Raw genomic sequence first — 26307 nt, forward strand, 5'->3', positions numbered from 1 at the left:
TTCACAAGGGTTATTATGTGCTGTTTGGAGCCTTTTTTGTTCAAAAAGCCTCATATAATTTGATCTACTAATGGATCAAGATGCCTTAGGATTGGTTTCTGGACTTAAAATGTAATAAAATTTTTATCTTAATACTGTATTTCTTTTTTCATGGGGAGTAAAATGAGTTCTAAAAACACATTTAATTAGCTGCATTTTCTTTATTAAAGAAGATGTTGAAAATTTTGGCAGGTGTATTTTCATTCAGGGTCACATTGATCTCTTTTTCTTTGCCCTTTCGTCCTACTTTCACATCAGTTCTTTTGCAAGCTGTTTGATGACAATCAACTGTTCTGTGTGTGCTGTAATAAATTCTGAAATAAAAGAATAAGCAAAATTGGAAGTATCACTCTTCAGGATAAATATGAAATGTCAGTGCTTAACAGTCTTGACAGGCTACATAAAACGTCTTGGGAGACAGTGTCCCCAGAAGGAAAGCTCAAATTCGATTATCACATAATGTGCTATACAAGATGATAGCCAGATATTTTATATAACTATATCAGTGAGGTACTGACCACCACAGAGAGACACAAATATTATCCAACTGGTCTTAATATCAACTTTTTGCCTGACGTTTTCTCAAAAAATATTTAAAAAATAAAAATCAAAGTTTATAATAAGAGATTTTATTTCATGTGAGAAATCTCACATATTTATTCTCTTCCCTTTCATAAAAATAAAAAACGTATAACGACCATATATTATGGCAGCCAGATGATGGACTGTTATATTGTTAATTTTGAAATTTCCAAAGAATAAAAATTACCCAGAACACTTGAGGCTGAGTCATCACATAATTCAAATGGCTTTATAGGCTGTAAATTCATGATTTGCATCATAAAGATAAAACACTACATTCAGCACCTCGAAGAATCTGTACCTGTAGACCAAAGAATCTGTACTTAGTAGAACAAAGAATCTGTACCTAGTAGAACAAAGAATCTGTACCTAGTAGAAACAGATGGTCAAGCAGTGGCCTAACCCAGATATAGAAGCTCATTCTGGGACCAACTGGAGGATGTGCCTAGTGTTGGAAAAATATTGTTTAAAAAAAAACATTTTAGTCCAAATTCTGAGAATGCTCAGCTCAGAAGTTTCCCCAGCAAGTGGCTTTCCATGAAGGGGACTCTATTACAATGGAATCTATCAGTACTGAGGTTTCAGACTAGGCTGGCAATCTCCAAATGAAAGATATGTAAATGAATTGCCAAGCTCTCCTGTTTAGGTAAAAAGACAAACTATCTTTGGACAAAATTGAAGAGAACAAAAGTGAAAAGGACTCTTGCTATGAAGCTGATGTTCAAGACTTCTGTGGGACTCACTTATTTAATGATACATTCATATATCCGTTTATCAACTCATAATGTAAACTAAAGGAGAGGGCAGAATTTCTGATTCTGATTAGAATGATTGCGTCAAACCAGAGGAAAAGGGCAGAGCTGTAATTTGAAAGAAAGAAAGAGAGAAAGGTGGGCAGGGAGAGATAAAGAAAGACTTGAAAACAATAAACCTTTAGTGTCATAAAGTGTGGAGAAAGAAAAAGAAAATTCTCTTGTCTTATAGAAACATTCATATTCAGATTTTGCTCTTTAAACCCTCAGCAGAAATGTAGCAATCACATTATCCATGAATTTAATTTGTGAATCACCTTTAGAGTCTACAGAAGATGCAACCCTACCATGTAGGCTGCAAAGATGTTTTCAAACTATTTTTTCTGCCCAGTTTTTTTTTTTTTTAAGAAAAGTTTTAAATAAGGTATCCATAATGAATTTATAATGTAGTGGCTATTTTAAATAAATTACACTAATCTACATTGATTACAACCTTCCGGTTTCTGCAAATCTATACTTAGATATAAAATTATAAATTGTGTTGTGTGGCCTTAGGGGACAGAACTAGCTGCAACTAGAATTTTCATTAATATGTAGAAGAGCCTTCTAAGACTCTAGTTGTCTGACATAGTAATGAGCTACCTTGGAAGCTCTGAGACTGCCCCCATTAGGGCTATTTTCTATTTTTACAGACTGAAAACTGATGTCATGGAGTATGTTGGAGACTTTGTACAGGAGGTACAAAGAGGCACCTTTCCTCCAAGGTCTCAGCAATAATTTCACAGTTATATAACATTCAGAAAAATAACAGGATTCAACCACAATTACATTTTAAAATTTAGCACTTCCCACCCGGTGCCTTAGCACTTGATAACACAGTATTGTCCTTGTTCATGCAAAAAGTACCACTAGACCCTTTACCTTTGAACTTCTACCAGTACAACCTGGTTTGCTCTGATTTTGAGGATCTTGGCTCCTCAGAAAGGATTAATCATATTTGATATTAATTAGAAGGCTGGTCAAAGTCTGAGAATTTCTAATAGCCGAATAAAAGTTGGAAAGTCTAACTCATTCCAATTCGCCTTCTAAGAGGCTATTTAGGCCTACAGGAGTTTACATTTGTAAATGACACACATGACAACCCAAGCTCCATACTCTATGGCAAACAAGGTACACTAATTATAAAAACTAAATCCACTGGAGAGAGCCATGAAGAAAACATGTAAAATTATATCCTGTGTCTTTAAGCCAGGACCCAAGGCACAGAATTATCATTGACTTCAAAACTGTCTGAGTGAAAGGGATCAATATTCAATTTCACAAAGATAACACAATATCTGGGAAGGAAAAAAAAAATACATGTTTATCAGAAACTTTCCAAAGGATAAGATTTTGGGATATGGAATCAAACCTTGAAAAGTCAAATAGCTAAAAAGATTTTTGAAAACAGCTGTTGGATTAAAGGCAACCTCACTGATTGCCTTGAATGTTGCCAGGTCATTCTGAGTTCCCTAGTCTCTCCCATAATACTGGAGGCACTAAATATCCAGCTGCAGAATAATGACAGCCAGCCCACAAATGAATCGCCTCTTAAAATGAAACATAGGGCCATTATTTATTACAGGAAACCAAATTCTCCCTTCTGCGATTCCAAATATAAAATTAAAAAAAGGACAATGATTTGGCTGACATTTTAAAATAACTTTAAAATGTTTCAAATAAAATTGGACATCTTTATGGTAATGTTAAATAAATGGTATGAGGTAGGGGATAATGTATTCAAATAATTTTCAGATTTAACGGGAAGGGTAGAATGAGCTTCTTTGGTCAAGATTCACAGCACAGAATTATAGTTTATTTATTTTTATTTATTTTTTTAAGGAACCATAGTTTCAAAATCAGCCACAGAATCTAGAATTTCAAGCCTCCAAGAGACTTCAGAGATTAGTTGGTCCAATTTCCCATCTAGTGCCACATTTACCACAGAACCTTGATGAGCTGATGACATATTTCAATCTGCAATCATGTAAAGTTTTATAAGCCCCATAGCGGCACTTGGACCTTTATGAATCTTTGAGTTTTATGTGACTTAAATCAAATCTTTCTTTCTGGAGCTTTTACCCATTGTTTATAACTTCAGAATTAAAAGTTGCATGTATTCAATCCAGTACCTTCTATATGCTGGCCTTTCTAGTTTTCTTTTCTCTGTGCTAAGAATCCTCAGTCTATTCAGCTCTTCGTCATGTACATTGCACTTTTTTATACCTCTCACCACCCTAGTAGATTTCCTTAGGATGCTTTCTGGCTTGTTAGTATCCACCTTAAAGAAGGCTAGCCGTAGTTTACAACAGTTCTTTGACCAACACCGCATAAGTTATACTTTAGTCCCAATATTCTAGATATCAAAGTTATGTGAAAGTAGCCATACTCCCACTTAGAACAGAAAACAGAATGGGTTCAACCAAATCCTAGTACCGTTTCTCTTCCTGGAACATGGCTAGACATTATTTGGACTCCTTTGCAGTTAAGTAGAGCCATGTGAATAACATCTGGACCATGGAATATGTGTAGAAGTTATATATTCCTTTCTCAGGCTGGCCTAAAATTACTAGAACTATTGTCAGGATATTCTCTGTGCGTTCTTTGTCTTCATTTCTTGGTTTAGTGGAAAGTATCCAGCTCTCTCTCTCTCTCTCTCTCTCTCTCTCTCAGAAATAAATAAAAACATCAAAAAATTTTTTAAAAATGAAATGGAATGATTCTAAATCCCTGAATAAAGTTATGCAGAAGAGATTCCCAAGCTCACTGCCTATTCTCTTTACACTATTAAAGGAACTAGAAATACTTTTTTAAAAAATTGAGGTAAATTTGGTAAATAGTAATATATTAGTTTTAAGTGTACAACATAATACTTTGATCTTACATATACTACAAAGTAATTATCACAATAAATCTTGTTACCATTCATCACTATACAATTGACCACCTTCACCCCTTTCACTCACCTCCAACCCCCTTCCCCTCTGATAACCACCAATATGTTCTCTCTCTGACTTTTGTTTTCTTTGTTGATTTGTTTTTGTTTTTTAGGTTCACCTGTAAGTGAAAACACATGTTATCTTTCCCCATCTGACTTCTTTTACTTAGCATAATACCTTCAAGTTCCATCAGTGTTGTCTCAAATGGCAAGATTTCCTTCTTTGTTATGGCTGAATAACATTACATGGGATTATATACCATATCTTTATCCATTCATCCATCCATGAGCACTTAGGTTGCTTCCATATGTTGGCTATTATATATGATAGCCATATGTATAATGCTGCTGCAATGAACTTACTGGTGCATATGTCTTTTTGAGTTAGTGTTTTTGTTTCCTTTGGATAAATACCCATAGGTACAATATGAATAGCTGGATCATATGGTAGTCCTATTTTTAATTTTTTGAGGGACTTCCATACCATTTTTCATAGTGGCTACAGGGAATTACAAAAGGTATTATATTTGGGATTTATATGCATGTGAAATTTGAACTTAGATGGTCTCAGTACAGAGCCCAAACATTGCTATATATTATAGGGTAATAACAACTAGGAAATAATGAAGACAGTGGTTCAAGTGATAAATTGACAAACATTTTTTTCTTCACCTCTGCTTGCTGGATCTCCCAAGAGATAAGTAAATCACGCCTCAATCCCAGATGTTAAAAGAGTGGTGTCATCAACATTTTGACACACTTTCTAATACTAGAATTTGTGTCAGTACACAGTTGATGGTGTTAGGAGACCCAAATCAGAATCAGGCAACTGAGCACTTATTATGATATAATCACTATAAAAAAATAATGTCTTTCAAAATTGGGGCACCTGGGTGGCTCAGTTGGTTAAGTGGCCAACTTCAGCTCAGGTCATGATCTCACATTTCTTGAGTTCAAGACTCACATCGGGCTCTGTGCTGACAGCTCAGAGCCTGGAGCCTGCTTCAGATTCTGTTTCTCCCTCTCTCTCTGACCCTCCCCTGCTCACACTCTGTCTCTCTCTCTCCCTCTCTCAAAAAAAAAATAAATAAATAACATTTTAAAAAATTAAAAGAAAAAATCTACAAGAGCTCTTCCAGGCGTCACTTACTTTAATTACCTGCTCTTCAATATTACGCCACTGTTTGAATAAAATTCCGTATTACTCATAAGTCCCCCTTAATATTTTTTCATGTTTCAGTAAACTTAATGAATTATATATTTATTTTTCATATTTTTAGTGCCAGAGTGCCAGCTTCACTTTTGTTGTGTTCCTTACTCATCGGTTGTAGAACACCTTGTGAGACACAGCCTGCTAAGACTGACATTCTCTATGTCAGATACTGTCAATTACATTTAGTTGTAAAGAATGAATTTTGCTCATGAATCTAAATTTTTCACTTGAGGATTTGCCATGCAGTTATGTGGTACAGCATACCTGCTAAGAACTAACTGAACTCTTGGGTATCTTTTTCTGGATATTTTTTTCTAAGAATGAAAAAAAATAGATTTTAATATGTACTTATTTTTGAGAAAGAGTGAGAAGGGGAAAGGCAGAAAGAGAGAGAGAAAGAGAGGGAGACAGAAGATGAGAAGAGGACTCTGTGCTAACAGCAGAGAGCCTGATGCAGGGCTTGAACTCACAAACTGTGAGATCGTGACCTGAACCAAAGCTGGATGCTTAATCAACTGAGCCACCCAGGCACCCCTAAGAATGAAAAATTTTTAAAGATTTATGTTTTCTGTTTCTTTATTGACTACATTCTTTTTATGCTGTGTTTGTAGTAATTTTAAGTAGAACCCTGCCTCTGTATAGCCAATATGATCAATTTCGGCAGTTGCACGTATATATGTTTGCATATGTTTTTTGTATGTATGTGTGAATGTATGAACCCGCACGTTGCTCAGAGACCAGTAGAATGGCTAGAACTTTGTAATTACTTTAGAACAAATGATTTCAACTAACTTCTATGACACTGGGATAATCTGTGGGCTGCCACATCCTCTCCCAGGAACACAAGGCTTAATTTCAGCTGGCAAGCACCTCAGCCTGGCACTGTATCTCATCCATCCATTAGCAATGTTGAACATGATTCCAGCAATCTTGAGAATCACTTCAGCTATCTCACACCCTGGAAATGTTTGACCTACTCAGGGCAGTTGTCTGACTTTGATGGATTGATACTAAAATTAAGGTCTTCAAAGATCTCCCATATTATATCACACTATATTTGGCCGAATCTCATCTTGCAGCTCTTCCCTCCAATTAAATACCCAGACCCAAAACGCATCAGGCTGCTCAGACTTCCCTTTGGGCTGTCTCCTTTCACCTCCATGCCTTGGCATCTCCTAATATCTGCGCGGAATGCCCTTCCCAAAGCTGCTGTATAAAATACTCTGGATTTTTCAGTGCCAGCACAAATGTGTCCTCTTCTGTGAATTATGTCTCATCCCAGTACATTCTTTGAACCCTCAGATTCCTCTGTACAGCTCTGATAGCAGAACTTACAGTTTTTTATGTGCCGGTTTATCAATCTTACTGGATCATAACCTGCAGAGGAACAAGAATCACATTTCATTCTTCTTATATGGCCCAAAGGAGCTGTATATAAATGTGCTCAATTTATGTACAACGCAGCAAGTGAATGCTGTGAATGCAATTGTGAACGTGTCAGAACGTGTGTTCAGAGGGACTTTCAAAGTGCATTTTAGAATTATTTTAAAATTTCAACTACAGCCTCCCTCTACCCCCCAAAAAAAGCCTTAGTTGATGTTTAGATATTATTTAGATGATTTTAGAAGAATTGAAAAATTTTGAATTCATTTTTGACAGCAAATTTCTTCTATTAAAAAATAGGTGCAACTGCATTTGTGTCAATGCTCAGTAAGATCTGAATTTGGAATTCTGGAACCACCATAAAAATGTTTAAGCCAAAATAGTAGAAACCTTATATAATCTCTCACTTAGATCTTTCATTGTAGTAGTTATGAGATCCAAATGTTTAAGACCCGCAGGGGTCCAGCCTCTGCAAGCCACGGTTGGTCTGGAGAGTGGTTGGCATCGGCTAAAGAAGACACGGATCCAGCCTTTTCAGGTGGACTGCTCAAATTTATTTTTCAGCTTCGGGTCTTTATATAGCAAATCCAAACAATCATGCTTAAACAATTTACATTTTTTAAGTACAGTCATAGGATTTAACATTTCCAGGTTTTCTTGGCAACAGTGATTTTACGGTACATGATTTCCACTTCAACCAATAAAATTTAACCAGGTTCTCATAACAAAGTTTTACATATTCCTTACTACGTATGGCGGGATATCTAAGGATAAGTGAAGCATATTGCCAGAATACATGAGATCAGAGTCCCCTTTGATTGTTTAAATTCAGTGGGCATGCAAAAACAGGATATATTTATACCTGCGGTTGTAGGTAACAGACTGTCACAACCCCTTACTAAGAAAGAACAATGTCAACATTTATCATAGATGACGTATGGAAATGTTTTACGTGGATCAACTAGAATTTGGTCTCTGCATTTACCAATCTCATTCTTTGACCACAACAATCTATAAGTTGCCTTACAGGCTTGAGGTCAGCACGCAAATATTTCTCTAACACTTTTTTGAGAAAGCCCTCCAAAACTAGTAAGTCTTGTTTTTGTCTCTGCTTATGACCTAATATGTATTCTTACTGGCAATTAGACCCATACAAGGAAAATGAATTCTAGGTCTCCTATAGACCCCATGCATAGCGGACTGTCTCCAATTTTGCTAATTGCTACAATATTCATTAGACAACATCTGATTGAGGGGGCGGACATGATATTTAGGTACATTCCATTTTGGAGGAAGGGGGGAACTTTGGGCGATTCTGGTTTCATATTAACCCTAGAATAGACTAACAGCAGAAGTGAGAGTAAAAGATAGAGACAAAGTAGAGAAGAAGAATTCTTCCGGGGGTTCTTCTGACTGCCTTGGAGTCTTTTCCCACAGGTGTTTCCCTGGGCCTTGCCATCAGGGATGACCTGTGCAGTTTCGGTCTCCGGCAAAGACCCAAACTCCTTAGTGATATTCCTTCATATTTTTCTCACTTTGTATCATTACAAATTTTGAGAAGAGATTTAGGGAAAGCTCAACTTTTATAATGAGAAGATAAAGCAATCATAAGTTATATTTGGATAAAAATCTGAGATATGCATGTATGTACATTTGTGTATATATATATATATATATATACACACACACATATATATATATCTTTACATATAGATGTGTGTAGGCACACACACACACCTTGCCTGGTGGCATCTGGATGGCTCAGTCAGTTAAACAATGAGAACAAAATATAAGAGACTAAATCACGGTTACATTTAGCATTAATACATAGCACACATACATACATATATATATGAGTGTGTGTGTTTGTGTGCATATATATATATAAAAAGAGAGAGAGAGAGAGAGAGAGAGATGTGTGTATATATATATGGGGAGAGAGTCAGTGAGAATGATATAGTAAATGTCAAAAGGGCATCTAGAGGAAATGGTTTGCACTTAAGATAACTGAATTACAAGTACATGACAATTTATAATAGATATTTTTATTGAAATACGCTTTTCAAGTTACAAATGGCAGGTACCATAGCAAACTGCAAAAGAATATAACAGAAAGTGATAAAGTATCTATCATGAAAACATGGTTTCCATGAACTGTAAGATGAAAAGAAAGATAGATACTAATAAAATAAGTTATTAAGTAAAAAACTGAGTTAAAGCCAGGCATGGGGGTGCCTGCGTGGCTCAATCAGTTAATTGTCCAACTCTTGGTGTTGCCTCAGGTTGGTCATGATCTCATAGTTTGTGGGTTCGAGCCCTGCATCAGGCTCTAGGCTGATAGTGTGGAGCCTGCTTGGGATTCTCTGTCTCTGTCTCTCTCTGCCTTCCCCACTCACACACTCTCTCTCTCGAAATAAATAAATATTAAAAATAAATAAATTCAAGCACATAATGCATTCTTAGCATGTATGTATGTATGTTTGTATATTCCTGTATCTGGAAAAATAATTTATATATACATTGGTGTTTGCTTCATGAGTGAAATAGTCACTTTTTAAAAATAAATGACATGTGGGGCACCTGGGTGGCTCAGTCAGTTAAACATTTGACTTCAGTTCAGGTCATGATCTCATGATTTGTGAGTTCTAGCCCTGCATCAGGCTCTGTGCTGACAGCTCAGAGCTTGGAACCTGCTTCAGATTCTTTGTGGCCCTTTCTCTCTGCCCCTCCCCCCCATTCTCTCTCTCTCTCTCCCCCTCTCTCAAAAATAAATAAACATCAACTAATAAAAATAATAAAAAATAAAATAGATGACATGTATGAGAAACACTTCATACTAAAGATAAATTGAAAAAATATATTTCCCATATTTAAAAAAAATATTAAAAAAGTATTGTTATAGGAACTTGTTTAAGTTTCAATTCCCTCAAAAACTAACTTTTAGATAGAGTTTGATACAAGTAGTTTATTTGTAAAGTGTTCCCAGGGAAGCACTAAAGGGCGTGAGGATTGGTCAGGAAAAGTAGGAAAGTTAAAGAATGCCTTCACGAGTAGATTACGACTATGGCCAACTGGGGCTCAGTTTTTCTGGGATACTTGGAGATATTGTATAAAATGTATCTCAGAATGGTTCCACTAAAAGCCAGATATTCTAGGGTATTTATCCACCAACTTTCACCTCTGAGTGCTTGCGGGTTAAACTTTGGGTGTCAAATCTCTTACAGATACATCAGCCTGGGTTGAGCATGTTCTCTTGGCCAGAGAATGCATTCAGGCAGGAAGTTGTCAGCTTGGGGGGTGAGGGGTATGATTCGTAGAAGATCCCTGGAAGAGAAGGGATCTAAGGCTCAGGCACAAATGATATTTGCTACAGAATTGTGTGGGACTTTCTGTTTTCCCATGTTCAATATAGTTAGACATTATTATACAATATAGTTTCCCATTTTCAATATAGTTAGACATTACAGCCCTGCTACTTATGTTAAGTTTCCATCAGCAATTTTATCTGTATGTCTATATATTTATGTATCTATTTATCTATATTAATTAGGGAGTATCTACTAAATATATTGGTTCCATAGTTTTAAAAAATGAGAACAAAATATAATTAGAGGCTAAAACACTGTCACATTTAGCAATAATCTGTAGCACACATTCAGTTACTTCCTTTTCCATTTGCAGTTGCTTAATTTATACCTTTCCTTCCTGTAAAGAAGACTTTACTCACATGGCTACTAGAGTAAAAAAAACCCAAAAGGAAAACTGTACAATCAAAACACTAAAGCAATGATTTTTCAGTATCTCTGCCAACTAAAAGACATAGAATATTGCTTCTGTGAGAACATCTGATCTACCATATGACACTTTATATTACAAAGTTAGGTTTGAGAGCATATTGGTATGAAATGCCCATAAATTATGTGTTCCTTGACCTTAACCAGGGGGAAGAAATGCCTATATACACATGTATTTTGAACGTACACTATTTTTCTTTAGTTGACATTTCCTACATTTATTTCCTCTTACTATTCTTTGTGTCAAGTACATAGAATATCTTTCTACACAAATTATTGGGGAGTTGCATTTAATTAGTTAATTCTACAATTATTATTTTTCTTTTTTCCAGTTTTATTGAAATATGATTGACATACAACACTGTGTAAATTTAAAGTGTAGAGCCTAATGATTTGATTTACGTATTAGAGTTTATTATGCACTAGGCAGTGCTTTGTGAGTGCCAGTGCATAGAGCAAATAAGTCATAAATCCCTACCTTCAAGAACTCACCACTTATGGGACAGATTTACGTGTAGCAACACTGGAAAATAAAAGAGAATATTTCACAAGAGGTGTGCATGCAGTGTGCTATAGAAACACCAAGAGGGAGAGGACAGTATTTAGTCCTGACTGGTGATTAACCCAAGGTTCACAGAGGAGGGGATATTTCATTCCGACTGTGAAGAATAGGTGAAATTTCAATGAATGGAGATGGGCTTGGGCAAGGATGCAGCAAGGAGAGCAAATAGAACAGTTAAAAGAAAGCATCGAGGTCTAATAGTGCATAGACTTTTTCAGAGAATGGAAGTCTTGGGAATGGTTGGCATATAGCATCTTAGTTGAGATAGAGGAACACTATACAGGAAAGGCAGATTGTGGAGGCCTTGTAGGAACACAAAGGACAGTTGGAGTTCGTGCTCGGAGCTGTGATGAGAGATCAAAAGCTCCGAGGAAGTAAATGACACGATCAAAGCTTTATTATGTGAAGAGAAGAAACAAGTGCAACTACTCCTCATGGAAATCACTCAAATGGTTATGAAAAATGAGGGGGTGATTAGACAGAAAAAAATTAGAAACAGGTAGAATTATGTCCAAAATTTGTAGGCTTCTGGAGTTGCCATGTTGGAGGCAAAAAGATCCTTAACAACATCAGTGGCAAAGGGAATATTATTGAGAAATAAAAACTGTCAACATCTTATGAACCATCAGACTTCAGAGCAGTGAATATAAGAGCAGCTAAAGATAGACCTGTGGCTTAGGGCACACTGGTGGTGCTCTGCCCACATTCCTCTAATCCCGACACGAGATTTGTGTGTACTTTCCCCAGAACCCACGTGCCTTTGTACTCTTTTCTTTCTTTGCAGGACAGCAGAAGTCTGAAATGCCTGGGAATGTATATCCCTGTAGGATGGACTTTAAAGCAACTAACAGGTGTGAGAGTAGAAAAGTCAGCTTCCTTGCCTCAAACAGGGACAAACAGTGAAGGATAATTTACTGTCTGAGCTTATGTGTGGGAACAAGCTGAGGTTGATACTTTACCTAAAAGGGCATCTTTACTTGGTCTTTCCTTTCCCCTGTGTTGCTTCCCCTAATCCCTTACTCACTGTTTTTCTAGGATATCTCTTTTAAACAATCACATTTCACATTTGCATATGAAACCCTCAGCCCACATCTCATCTGGGATTCTCATCTAAATAGAGAGGTTTTGAGATTGAAGGTTTTTGATGAAGTAATTAAAATCGGAAATATGGACTAACCCTTTGACTTAATTTATTTTGAACTCCAAAGAACATCTCCCATTGATCTCTTTTCTGTTAATGGAAACCAATGACCTCCTTTTGAGATCTGAAGTAAAAGGGAAACAAGTAAAAGTGCTATCAAAAGTAGCAGGATCAAAATTTAAAGAAAACAGATAAGCTGGGAAGGAATAGGGGAAACAGTGAGACAGAAGAGGACTTTGACCTATGGGGATGACATTCTGACTTGATTCCAGCCCTTTTTCTATCAATAGATCTTCCTGAGAGTCCCAGAATTCCCTCCTGTGGGAAATGGGGCCATTGTGTATCACTCTATTGCCTTCATAGAAAGCCCCATGTCCTCCCCAATAGACTGATTCTGCAGGCCTAGGGTGAAATATGAACACCTGAACTCCCCTCCTTCCCCCTCCAGCTTTACTGAGGTAAAATTGACAAAATTATGAAATTATTTCATGTACATACCAAGATTACTTGATATACTATCCATTGTGTAAGGATTTCCTCCACTGAGTTAACACACTGGTCATCTCACTTAAGATGCTTAATAACTGTTTATTCACTGTTGAGGTAGTGAAGGAACTAATGGGCCAGTGATTCTCAAAGCGTGGTCCCCAGACCAGCAACATAAACATCACCCTAGAATCGTGAGAAGTATATATTTTCATCTCATTTCATCTAGTGAATGAAAAACTTGGAAAGGGAGCAGCAATCTGTATTTAATAAGCACTCAGGTAATTTTGAAGAATACTAAAGTTTGAGAACCAGTATAAATGGAGGAGTTCAACAGCAATGTCTGTATGTCATGACTTTATTTGGAAATGAAGTGTTATGTGTGTGAATTTTCAACAGGACAAAATTTATTTCAGCAATGTGAAAAGACTGGGACTTTGGAAGTAGATTTGGGCACAGATCTTAACTTCTCCACTTTAGCAGTGTGTTCTTGTGAAGTCAAATATTAATGTGGTTTATAACATAAAAAATCTATAAAATGGAATAATGAATCACATAAATAATATGTAGGAAAGATATATGATAGCTTAGCCTCACCCATAATAAGCCCTTGATAAATGATCATTTGCTTTGTTTTCTTTTAAGCAAAAACCTTTATTTTAATCATTTTGATGAATGTTTTTCACATTTATGAAGTTTTTCACATTACTTAAAGTCTTCTAAAAATCCTACTGATATTGAATGAATGATAAGTTATAAAACTATATTATTTCTATCAGTCAGGACAATAAGCACATTTTAAATAGAGGTCATTTTTAAATATGGATACAAATAATACTTGTTTTCAAGAATGGACTTTTACACTGAGCTATGGGGAATGTTTTTGAGAGAATGAAGATATAGTCATAAGGAATAATGTAATAATTCTTCAAATATCCAAGACAGCCAGAATATTAGTTTCAGATAATTTTGTGAATAGCTCATCTATATGACATTAAAAAGAAATGAAGGAAAAAAGAATCTAAGTATTTCTGACTGACAACCTCAGTCTAATACTCTATTTCTAATACTTTATGAGTTGCAAAACCAAATAATTAAGACTTTTAGCAGTACATGTAAATAAAAGTCAAACATTTCTAATTGAGATTCCAAGAGGATCTCCTGTCAGTAAAAGTCCTTGGCTCTAGTGTTTGAACTTTGCAAAAAAAAAAAAAAAAAAAGTTCCAGCTGGCTTTAGTTAATTGTTAAGTGTACATTTTCTGCTAGGTTTTTAAATACTTTTTTAAGTCACTTAATGTAAATCTACAACCAAACAGAGTCTTGCACAGAACATGCAATGTATAAATATAGTCAGATGAATGAATTCCCTGTGGTCAAGACTGAAGGAGAAATGACTTGTATCTTATAATCTTAGTCTTCATCTCTACCACACTTTCATGTACTTTCCGGTCACTCAGTGTTAGAATAGCTCGAGGGTCAGAAATCATCATGTAACAAGGTCACCATCTCTAGTCTTTCTTCTCCCATTTTCTCTGTAGTCCCTTCATTTCAATAAAACTGCTCTTGTCATGGTATCCAGTGATATTTGTTAGTAATGCCACAGTCTTAATAAAATACAACATATTAAACATTTGAAATAAGGGATTACCCTCTTGAAACAGTTTCTTCCTTTGGTCAGGAATTATACCTTCTAGGTCTTTTTATGTCACTTCTAATTTCTTTTTATTTCCATCTTCCTGTTTTTCCCTGACCTCAATACTTCTGTCCCTGAAATTATTCTCTTGTTTATGCCGTCTATATGTTAATGACTTACCAATTTTTAAATGGAGTTTGAAACTCTCTCCTGAACTCCAATGTTTTATATCCAACTACTTGGAATCTCCATTTAGTTGTGCAGTAGGCAGGTCAAAATTAACATATCTAAAAATAAACTCCCTGCTTTATAGCTCCATCCAAACTGCAAAGTTTAGTCTTCCCATTTCAAATAAATAGCCTCAACCTTAAACATATTCTTAACTCCTCTCTTTCTCTCAACATCAAATCCATAAGCAAATCATCTCATTTCTATTTGTAAAATATATTTAGACTTTTATCATATTTACCAATGACACCTAGATCCAGTTCCCATCAAATTTCACCTAGGGAGTTATAAAATCTTTTGTGGTCTGTTCTTCGCAGAGAACAAATCAAAAATTTTGCTTATTTGTTCAAAACCTCTGAATGGCTTTTGACCAACTCAAGATAAAATCTAAAGCCTCCCCCCAATAGACCAAAATGTCCTTCTTAGGTTTTTCTTTTCCTAACCTCAGTACCTATCACTTATTACTCCCTCCCACTATAAAATGAAAAAGATGTGGTACCTTAGCCCAAGAATCAAGAACCTTAGCCCAAGAATCAAGTAGGGACATGAGCAAGTGATTTACACAGACTTACACCAGGCTAGAAAAGCCTTCCACAGTATGAAAGAAAAATATTGGCTTTGGAGTCATAAGACTTTACTTGGAATCCTTGTTCCCTTAGTTACTTGCTAGGTCATTCAGCATAATATTTTCACTTCTCTGAATTTATTTTATCATCTGTAATGTTTAACTCTTTTTAAAAAAATTTTTAATGTTTATATTTATTTCTGAGACAGAGAGAGACAGTGTGAGCAGGCAGAGAGAGAGGGAGACACAGAAATTGGGTTCAGTATATTGTTAAGAAACACTGGTTATCCTTTTCTCCATACTCACATACTTTCCTGCACTGTATATTAGCACATGGTCACACATTTAGATAAGTCTTACTAGTGCAGTAAGAGTTCTTTGAAGACACAAATTGTTTTATTCATTCTAGTTCTATGGTGCCTATTTAATAAATGTGGAAGGAAGAAAGGGAAGGGGAATGATTAAATGGTTATAATAAAGGTATAAGCATAATGGAGGGAATAATAAATGTCAACTCGCAGAGAGAAATAGAGAAGACTTCTCATGGGTGGCATATTTGAATTGAGTCTTGAAAGTTGAATTGGAGTCTAGCAGGCAAAGGATAAAATAACAGTGCAGTTAAGGTTCTTCATCTGGGCTTAAAGGACAGAATTCTAGGGACTCATAATCTGATTATGTAATTTTATACGTATATGCATTTGCTCCCAAGGTTAGGGAACATAGTTTCCATCATACTTTCAAAGCTGTCCATGTCATAATAAAAAGTTAAGAACTACTGAGGTTGAGAGAAGATGAACAAAAGTGAAAAGTGGGACAGTTTTGGCATAATTGGGGAGTAAAAATCTGTTAAAACTGAGCTGTGTTCACTCTATAAAATCTAAAGAGGGGCACCTGGGTGCCTCAGTTGGTTTAGCATCCGACTTCAGCTCAGGTCATGATCTCATGGTTTGTGGGTTCGAGCCTTGCGTCGGGCTCTGTGCTGACAGCTAGCTCAGAGCCTGGAGCCTGTTTCAGATTCTGTGTCTCCCTCTCTCTCTGACTCTCCCCTGCTCATGCTGTCTCTCTCTCTCTCTCACTCTCTCTCAGAAGTAAAAGAAACATTAAAAACATAAAATCTAAAGTAAAAAACAAATTTAGCTTTTCTTTGAAAAGTAAGTAGTAGAATTTTCTTATGCTTCCAAAGTCAATACAGACTATCTTTTTAAAATGTCAATGTCTAATTTGTTTAAAAAAATACAGAAGAAAGGAGGATAAAAAACCAGGTCTTCATTCAAAAATGTCCATTTATTGATTTCCAGCAACTCTTTGAAGTTTTCTTGATTCTATGATTCTCACTTACTCTTAAACAGCAGGATTTTAGTCTTTGATTATTTCCAACTGTCTTGGCCCTCTTTCCTATAGGAGAGAACAGCTGGTTTGCTATGGTAATCCCAGCAGTAAATGCCAAGCTAAAGATGGGCTATGGAACACCATGTTTGGAGAATAAATTAGATTCTCATTTTTATGGAGTCAGATTGTTCCTGCAGTTGAAGATGCTAGTGATTACTATGCTGACTGCAATTTAGAATAGCTTTGCTTTTTATTTATTTGTTTTGTTTTCCTTATGGTCAAACACCACTTAGGTTTCTCGATTATGCAGTCCATTACATCACTCAGTAATTATATAAGCTACCACTAATCTTATAAAGAGGGGCATGCTGTCTAGTGGGAACAACCTCTTTCATATAAAGGTCTCCCCAGAGCGTGTTTTGCTGAGTTACCTTGTAGATCTATTATACTCCTTACATAAATCTGGGATAAGCATCAGCACCATTAGGGCTTGCATATTCAGTAACAGTTCCATGATTTACAAAGTTCAATTTACTTGTATAACAAATTAGGGGTAACGCTTTACTTTTATCTCAGTTAGGCTCCACACACTTACAGGTCTTCTCTAACTTCTTTCTGTTGGGTGAATGAAGATATGTGGTAGTACAGAGTTAGACAAAAGGAAGGGATAACAAATGCCATAATGATAATAATAAATGTAAAGTACTTTCACAAACATTAAAAAAGAGGGGTGCTCCCTGGGTGGCTCTGTTGGTTGAACATCTGGCTCTTGATTTTGGCTGCAGACATCATCTCACCGATTCATGGGATTGAGCCCTATGTCTGTCTCTGCACTGATGACACAGAGCCTGCTTGGGATCCTCTCTCTCCCTCTTCCTCTGTCCCTCCCTCCCTTTCTCTCTCTCTCTCAAAATAATAAATGAATAAACTTGTTTTTTTTTTTTTTTAAAGAAAGTATTTTCACAGAATGTGACACACAGGAAAAAGGATAGAATTTGTATTCAAAGAGGGGCACCTGGGTGGCTCAGTCGGTTGAGCATCCCATTTCGACTCAGGTCATGATCTCACAGTTCGTGGGTTCAAGCCCCACGTTGAGCTCTGTACTGACAGCTCAGAGCCTGGAGCCAGCTTCAGATTCTGTTATCTTTCTCTCTCCAGATTCTGTATCTTTCTCTCTCTCTGACCCTTCTCTGCCCATGCTTTCTCTCTCTCTCAGAAACAAATAAAACATTTTTTAAAAATGTAGAGTTTGAAATCAAAGAATCTGTACGTGATTAGGGGTTCTGGAGTTTATTATAAAGTGTAAATTCACTTACTCTGCAAGTTTCAATGTTAATGCCTGTATAGAGAGGATTATCTTTCTAGTTGACCTATCAGCATTGTAGGGAGAACTGATTGAATTTGAATGAACATAGAAAGTGAAAATGTCCATAAGTTCTGAGTGCTGAACTCAGGTTGAACATCATCGTCGTCATCGTCATCACCACCACCACCACCATCATTTCTTTAAAGCTACATAAAGGACTATAGTTATTCATCTAACAATGAGAGTGAAGAGTAAAAAGAGCATTGAATATCTTGTCGTTATAATTAAATATTAAATATGCAATTAAATTTTTCATGAATTTTAATAAAAACATTTTTAATGTTTTATTTATTTTTGAGAGAAAGAGAGACAGCATGAGGAGGGGAGGGTCAGAGAAAGAGGGAGACACAGATTCCGAAGACAGGCTCCAGTCTCTGAGTGGTCTGACACAGGGCTCAGACTCACAAACTGAACCGTGAGATCATGACCTGAGCCGAAGTCGGAGGCTCAACTGACTGAGCCACCCAGGTGCCCCTCATGAATTTTATTTTAAAGAGGCAGTATTAAAGGAAAGTAAGATGAAACATCATTTTCAGTAAGATTAGTGTCTTGATAAAATAAATTAAGTCAATATAGGAAAAAGGAAAATTTACCTTAAGAGTACAAAAACTCTATAGGAGTTCCCTAAGTTGCAGGAAATGTAAGAGAAAGAGCTACAGAGAGAGTGGAGAAATTATTTTTAATACATAAATTATGTCTTGATAGGCTCATGGAGTAAGCCTATCAAGGCTTTCTATTTTTTTAGAAAAATCCCTACCTCTAGCTGTCAGTATTTGTGAGGGATAAGACTAGTAGCTTTATTTACTATTTAGAGATTCTTATTGTCTAAGCTGGAATTAAATGCTTAAAAATAAAAATATCAGGGACTGAAAAGAATACAGAAAAGTAGAATGTGGTTGATTTAAAAGATTGTGAAATAATTTTATATTGTTGAAAACTATCCAACATTTTGAAACAAGACAAAATATTATTGCATGCCTTTTCATTGTGATACTAGAGCATTGTCTAACAGGACTTCCTAAAATTATTTAAATATCTAGGGAACCTTTTGATTAGGACCCTGATTCTGAGACATTACCTACTATATTTTTAATCAGATAGAGATGAAAGTGAGCTCTGCCTTGTAGAAAAGTTAGCTCCCAATGTTTATTGCCCTTTAAGACTCTAACTTGCAAAGTTAATAGATATGATTTTCCCAAAAGACTATATAAATTTTTGTTACTCCAGTGCTCTTTGAAACATGAATTAAACATTCTGTGACATGCATTACCCTAATTTGTATATCACATTTTAAACTTTTAAAAAATGACACTTTGTTTGTAGTTACTATTTTCTGTTTACTTTTTTCTAAACATTTAAGAACACAACAAATTTGTCTATATGATTTTAGTAGAATCTGACCTGTACTTTGCATTTATACTGTATTATTTTACCACTTATTCAGCCTGTTCTCATTGACCTGATTGTTGATGAGCAGTAGCATTATTTACATATTTAACTGAATGAAGTAATACAGAAAGAGTTTTAAAGTTTTGATGGTACTATTTTTAAACATCACAGAGTATCTGCATCAGAAGAAAAATTAGGGTTTTGATCAAGATGGTAAATTGATAAACTCTACAGGCTCCCTCCTGAACTCCCAACTCAGGAACTACCAAAGATTCAAAAGAGGTTTGGTATAAATTAAGCTAATAAACTAGTGAAAAATGACAGTAAACAAATACTTGAAATGAAAGAAAGTTGATTCTCAGTCAGTGCTGAAGGTGTGGTTGGTGGAAGGCTGAGATGGTTAAAGAGGTCAGGCAGGAGGGATCAGAAGGGAAGTGAGAGCATGCTAGGGTACTTGTATTTTGGAGAAAATACAAAGGTGAAACTAGGTATTGATAAGTTTTTTAGATAGGCTGTGTGTGTGTGTCTCTAATATAGTGTGTGCATGAGAGGGAGTATGTCTCAAGAGAGATGGCCCCACTAAATGGTGGAAGGAAGGATAAATTGTTTATAAAATAACATTAGAGATAAAACCATAAAGGTATATAAAAAGAACTGTGTAAAGAAAACTGTGTAAAGAAAATTATGTAAAAAATAAAGTGTATTATAAAGGATAGGCAGGGTCACCTGGGTGGCTCAGTCGGTTAAGTGCATGACTTTGGCTCAGGTCATGATCTTACGGTTCATGGATTTGAGTCCTTTGTCAAGCTCTGTGCTGACAGCTCAGAGCCTGGAGCATGCTTTAGATTCCTCCCACCCACTCATCCTCCGCCTCTCTCTCTCTCTCTCTCACATTAATAGACATAAAAAAATATAGGCAAATATTATCATGACCTTAATATAAGAGAGAAAATATCTTAAATCCCAAAAGTATAAATGAACCGTAAGGCAAAAAAGAAGGAATACTCTATCAAAATTAAGAGGATTATTTCATTATAGGCCACCAGACACATAGTAATATGGAAGAAGGGACTTCCACATGTAAAGTATTATGAAATAAAAACATGGAGTATTCAAAGCACTTTTTCAACTAAAGAAAAAAAATGACAGGAAATTCTAAGGATAGATAAAGTCTAAAAAGGGACTTCAGTGATATTTCTATTCCAGAAGTATTCCCCAGTTTGCAAATTGAAACGCCAATGAAGTACCATTTTATATAAATCACATCATATGGTAAAAAAAAAAAAAAAAGTGGTGGAGAAGTTGTGTGTGGAGAGAGATAAATACCCAATGTTTGCAAAGAAAGCTCTACCAGTTATGGTTCCATCAGAGAAGCCACTGTTCAGAGCACTATCAAATAATGCACTTATTACACCTACTATCCCTTACACCATTGTAGGAAATGGTTTATCAGTCCGTATGAAGCTGCAGTTTCTGCATTTGTGCTAGGCCTGAGGGGAAAGTAGTCAGGAAGGAAAGATGGGTTTTGAAGTAGGAAAATGCAAGGACAAACGGAAACCTACAGAAAGAAGGAAACCACAACATGTGTCTTGCATATCTTCCAAACCTCCAACTTCGATGATGCTGCCTGTGCAGTCACCAACCCAGGAATCAGGGGGGCTGAGGAGAGGAGTGTGGCGGGAGCTGGAGGGGCTGTGGACTACCTGCTGCCCCCACCCCACAGAGTGAGCCTGCAGATCCAGGACAGTGTGTGAGAGCCCCAGTGGTGTCTGGCGCCATTGCACTGACATTTAGAGCATAAGATAATATGGCTCCTGCCGCTTTTCCACTTTTCAAAACTCATATAAAAAGTCTTTTGTGGCTCACATTAAGCCAGAATGGAGGGAAAAATTCTGGGAAATGCTAATTCTAGCCTATGAAGACTCAATATAAATCTACCACACCCACTCCACTGTAACCTCCCCCACTGTACCCCCGACTATTTGGCATCCATACACTTTTATTTTTCTTTATTTTTTGCTTTAATTAAATAATTAATGTTTAATTTTTTAGAGAGAGAGCACCTGAGTGGGGGGTGGAGGGGGCAGAGGGAAAGAGAGAGAATCCCAAGCAGGGTGCAGGGCCTGACCCCATAATGCTGAGACCATGACCTGAGCTGAAATCAGGAGTCAGACGCTCAACTGACTGAGCCCCTATACACCTTTCTTTTAAATATAGTTAATTTAATTTCCAACAAAAAATCATATTTTTTGCCAAACATAATACACATATCCTTACAACCACCCCAATCATATGCAACTTTACCCTCAGCAGAGGACACACTGTCCATTATTGTTTTTTGGGTGATGCTTATTTCTCTTCTAGTTGAGTCACAGTCTCCATTTGATATTCTACAGCCTAAGTATTTGGGTATAAATTTAATTGCCACTACCACATTTTATATTATATGATATGGGAGTGGGAGAATGGAACATGAAAAAGTGGTTAATGTATGCATATATGTATACATATTAAAGTAAGAGATGTAAGTGCTCACAACTATGACAGCCCTTTTTCCTACAACCAATCACATATCCAGAGGTGGCATTTTAAACCTCTCTTTCTCCACTATGTACGTCTTACACCATTTGCCTTTGGCACATACTTTGGCTAGTCTTAGTTCATTAAGTGATGGGTTAATAAAACCTTGATTTCTGGAAAATCTAAGCCATTAGCATTTTTCCTATGGGTTTTTTTCAGTTATTCATTGATTTTAATCACAAGGTCCTATGAATAATAAGAAGAAGGTCAGGGAATCTCTGCCTTCCAGGCAAACTCCCCCTTACTTTCATTGTGTAATAGCAACCCAGTCTCTCCTTGGTAGTCAAGACCAGTGATCACAGAAGATTCAGGGCCAACCCACTACCTTTTCCCTCTAGATGGCCTAGAATGAGGAGCACAAAGTGGTCAGGTAGCATTGTCTCCTAGTTTATTAAAACCACTGCCATGTGCCCTGGTAGAAGCATGCTATCCTCTGATGAAACTTTCTCACTTTGGAAACTAAGATTTCTGGATATATAGAATCCAAAGTTGCTGAAACAGGAAGGCCAAATTTTGCTAATGACTCACTAGGATATTAGTGACTACAGCTGCTACCATTTCCACTCTTTGATTATCAGACCCATGAATTCTGGATATGGGGTAAACAACGTATTTGTTGGTTTCTAATTTAAACCATATACTACATGTTAGAGGACATTACTCTAGCCCTACAAGTAGTATCCCCTACCTGACACCATAACTGAGTCTCTAAAACCCATTGCAATGTTTTATAAGGCTGGAAGCTTCAGAATGAGGGAACATGTGTTAAGACTAATAAATTCCTTGAACATGAGTTCATTATCTCACTTTACTTGCTATTAGATGAGGTTTTCATTTTGTTTTGGTTTGGGTTATAATTAACGCTATGTGGAAAAACATGACAATAAATAAGACATCCCAAAAGCCCACAGATAATGGTTTTGGCAGAAGCACTGTAAGCAGGGAAAGTAAATCCATATCCAGAGGAAACATCTATTCCAGAGAGAAACAATGATTACAAATGTCTTTATGGAAGTAGTCCTATGTAGTCAATCTGACACCACCCATCTAACTGATCACATGGGGAATGGTGTTATATCAAACGTTCAGAATTGGTTGATTTTATTACATATTGGAGTCATAGTGGTGACTGAAGCCAAATTGGTCTTTGGTGAGTGGAAATCTATATTGCTACACCCATGAAAAACCTCCATCTCTACCAACATAGCCACTTCATAGTAAGTCCTTGATCAAGGTCAGGTTGGACAATTGACATATCTACAGAATACGTCATTCTAACCATTTTATTGTTGAAATCCTCCTTTGCTGAAATTGCTTTTTGATAAGAATTTTCATGGGCACAAATATCTCCAAACCTGTGCCCATTTGAAAGTTTTATTTATATGCTTTTTTCTCAGATCTTTTAACTAATTTCCCCCTGTTTTGCCTTCCAAGTTCCCATCAGCGACACTATTAGCCACTTCCAATTATTCACTGTAAATTCATGTTTCCAGCTTTCCAAGCAAAATGAAAAATCTGTGCATTGTTCAATATTTTCCCTGCTATTCTGAGCTCAATCTATGATTCAAAATGGTAACAAAATCCCCATAGATTATTTTGTAGGTATCAACAAACTTGTTCTAAAGTTTATATGACAAAGGAAAGGCAAAGGACCTGGAATAGGCAAAACATCAGAAATAATATTACCTGAATTAGCTAGAAGTCTTTCTAGCTACATTAATCAAGGCAATATGGAATCACTGAAAGACTAGACAAATGGATTGATACAACAGAAGTGAGAGTCCAGAAATAGACCACACAAATATAGTCTACTGATATTTGACAAAGGAACAAAGGTAATGCAATGGAGAAAGGATAGTCTTTTCAACAAATGGTGCTGGAATAACTAGATGTCTACATGTAGAAAATTTAAACTTGACCCTGACCTACACCTTTCATAGAAATTAACTCTAAGCTTATCACAGACCTAAGTGTAAAGTGTAAAATAATAAAATTTACAGAAGATAATGTAAGAGAAAATATAGGTGGCTGTAAAGTTGCTGATATGTTTTTAGATATAACACTAAAAGTGTGATTCTTGAGAAAAATTGGTAATTTGATTTCATTAAAATGAAAAATTTCACTACAGAAGACACCGTCAAGAGAAAGGAAAACAGTTATCGACTGGGACAGACTTTTGCAAAATACTTATCTAATAAAGCACTGGTATCTAAAAAATACAAAAGAAAAAATCTCTCTTAAAACACAACACAAATAAAAAATGGGCAGCAGACACCTCACCAAAAAAGATATACACATGGCAAATAGACACATGAAAAGATGCTCAATATCACATGTGTCTTTTCAGGCTGCTAAAATAAAGTATAGACTGAGTGGTTTATAAGCCACAGTTTCTCACAGTTCTGGAGGCTAAAGGCTGAGGTTAAGGTACCAGTAAGGATGAGATCTGGTGAGAAACCTCTTTCAGGTTGCAGAGTGCCAATTTCTCCTTGTAACTTCACGTGAGATAGAACATAGAGAGGATGCAAGGTCTTAGGATTCTTATGAGGGCTCCGATCCCATTCATGAGGGTTCCACCCTTATGAGATCATCTAATCTTAAGGTAATTCCCAAAGGCGCCACCTCCTAATACCATCAAGTTGGAGGGTAGGGTTTCAAGATGTAAATTTTATGGGGACTCAGACATTCAGTCTGTAACAACAGGTAATTAGGAAGTTGCATATTAAGACAATAACTGAATGGCTAAAATCCAAAGCTGACAAGTTCAAATACTAGTGAGGATGGGGAGCCACAGAAACTCTCACTCATGGCTGGTGGAAATGTGGAACAACCACTTTGGAAGAAAGTTTGGCTGCTTTTTATAAGTCAAACATAGTCTCAGCATATGTATGATCCAGCAACCACCCTCCTCGTTATTTACTCAAATGAGTTGGCACAAAAAACCAGCATTTGAATGTTTATAACTTTCTTCATAATTCCCCAAAACTAGAAATAACCAGGATGTTCTTCAAAAAATGAATAAACAACTGGTATATGCATACAATGGGATATTATGCATTAAAATGATAAGAAGAAAAGTTATCAAGCCAAGAAAAGATACTGGAAGAACTTTAAAGATCCATTGAAGTGTCCGATTCCAGGCCAAAATTCTGTGTGCTATTTTTGAGTCTTGACCATAAGCAGTAACAAAGCCCATACCTTACAGGTCTCCTGAGGGAAAGCTGCCTTCCCCACCCTCCACGTAATACACAATCTAAAGAGAATTACAGTTAAGTGTTCAGTGCCTCCCCACTCTTCACTCCTGCTGGCCATGTTCTTATGCATATGTGCATTTCTAGCCCAAATGCCTGAGTTTGGAGACATGCTTACAGGGAGCCCTTTGCTGAGGCCTTTCTCAGGTGCCTCTGCCATGACCACCTTACTGCAGGGCCTTGCAACATTTTTCTCCACTCTGACTCCATAGTCAGGATTTTTCTACTCCTCGCCTTTTCCTTCTCCCCACCTCCCCATGAGCTCCATAAAAAAGTAGGAGCCTTTTACTCAGAGCTCCTTTGGTAGATTCTCTCACCTGCTGTGATACGCATGACTTTCCTATGGCACCATTCCACTGGGGAGATGTTCCAATGGGACAAGGAAACTGGCACTTTTTCCTGGTGAGCCTCTTGCTTACCCATTGTAGTAAGTGATTAAAGGCTTGACTATTAACTTTCATTTTCACTTGTTGCCTTAAATGACCACCTTAATGCTTGGCACTTCCAGCTTTCTCCAGCTCAGCTCTTGACATATTGCTTAGTAAAAGAAGCCCATCTGAAAAAGCTCTGCATAGTGTACAATTTAAATTATATGACATTCTGGAAAAAGGCAAGACTGCAGATAGTAAACTATCAGTGTTTTTCAAGGATTCAAGGTGAATAGGTGGAGCTTAGGATTTTCAGTCCAGTTAAACTGTTCTATATAATACTGCAATGATGGATACATGGCATTATGCATTTCTTAAAACCATGGGAGCATATAATGCAAAGAGTGAATCTTAATGCACATGATAGACTTTAGTTAAAAATAATGTACCAATATTGGTTTATCGCTTGTGACAAAGGTACCACACAAATGCAAGAAGTTAATTATAAGGTAAAGTATGGGGGGTGAGGAGTGGGGAGAGAATAGTTATGTGGAAACTGTTTTTACACTGTCCTCAATTTTCTAAGCCTAAAATTGTTCTAAAAATTGCCAGTTACCAGAAAAAAAAAAGTGCCTACTTAAAGAACTTTCCATTAAGGCTGTCCTTCAG

The 26307-nt window shown here is 36.5% G+C and overlaps 2 long non-coding RNA genes across 2 annotated transcripts in view; one reads left to right on the top strand and one right to left on the bottom strand.

The window, feature by feature from the left end:
* LOC120226339 overlaps positions 1–26307 on the top strand; it is a 206714-nt gene that overhangs the window by 87518 nt on the left and 92889 nt on the right. The gene's annotated exons all lie outside the window — the stretch shown is intronic.
* Positions 238–24514, bottom strand: LOC120226338. Its single transcript, XR_005526996.1, has 3 exons — positions 24451–24514; positions 6899–6940; positions 238–353 (listed from the first exon to the last, which is right to left on the bottom strand). It is a non-coding gene; the product is annotated as an uncharacterized LOC120226338 (long non-coding RNA).

The sequence above is a fragment of the Hyaena hyaena genome, unplaced genomic scaffold (assembly GCF_003009895.1).
Source record: "Hyaena hyaena isolate Hyena2069 unplaced genomic scaffold, ASM300989v1 scaffold_1654, whole genome shotgun sequence".
Classification (NCBI taxonomy): domain Eukaryota; kingdom Metazoa; phylum Chordata; class Mammalia; order Carnivora; family Hyaenidae; genus Hyaena; species Hyaena hyaena.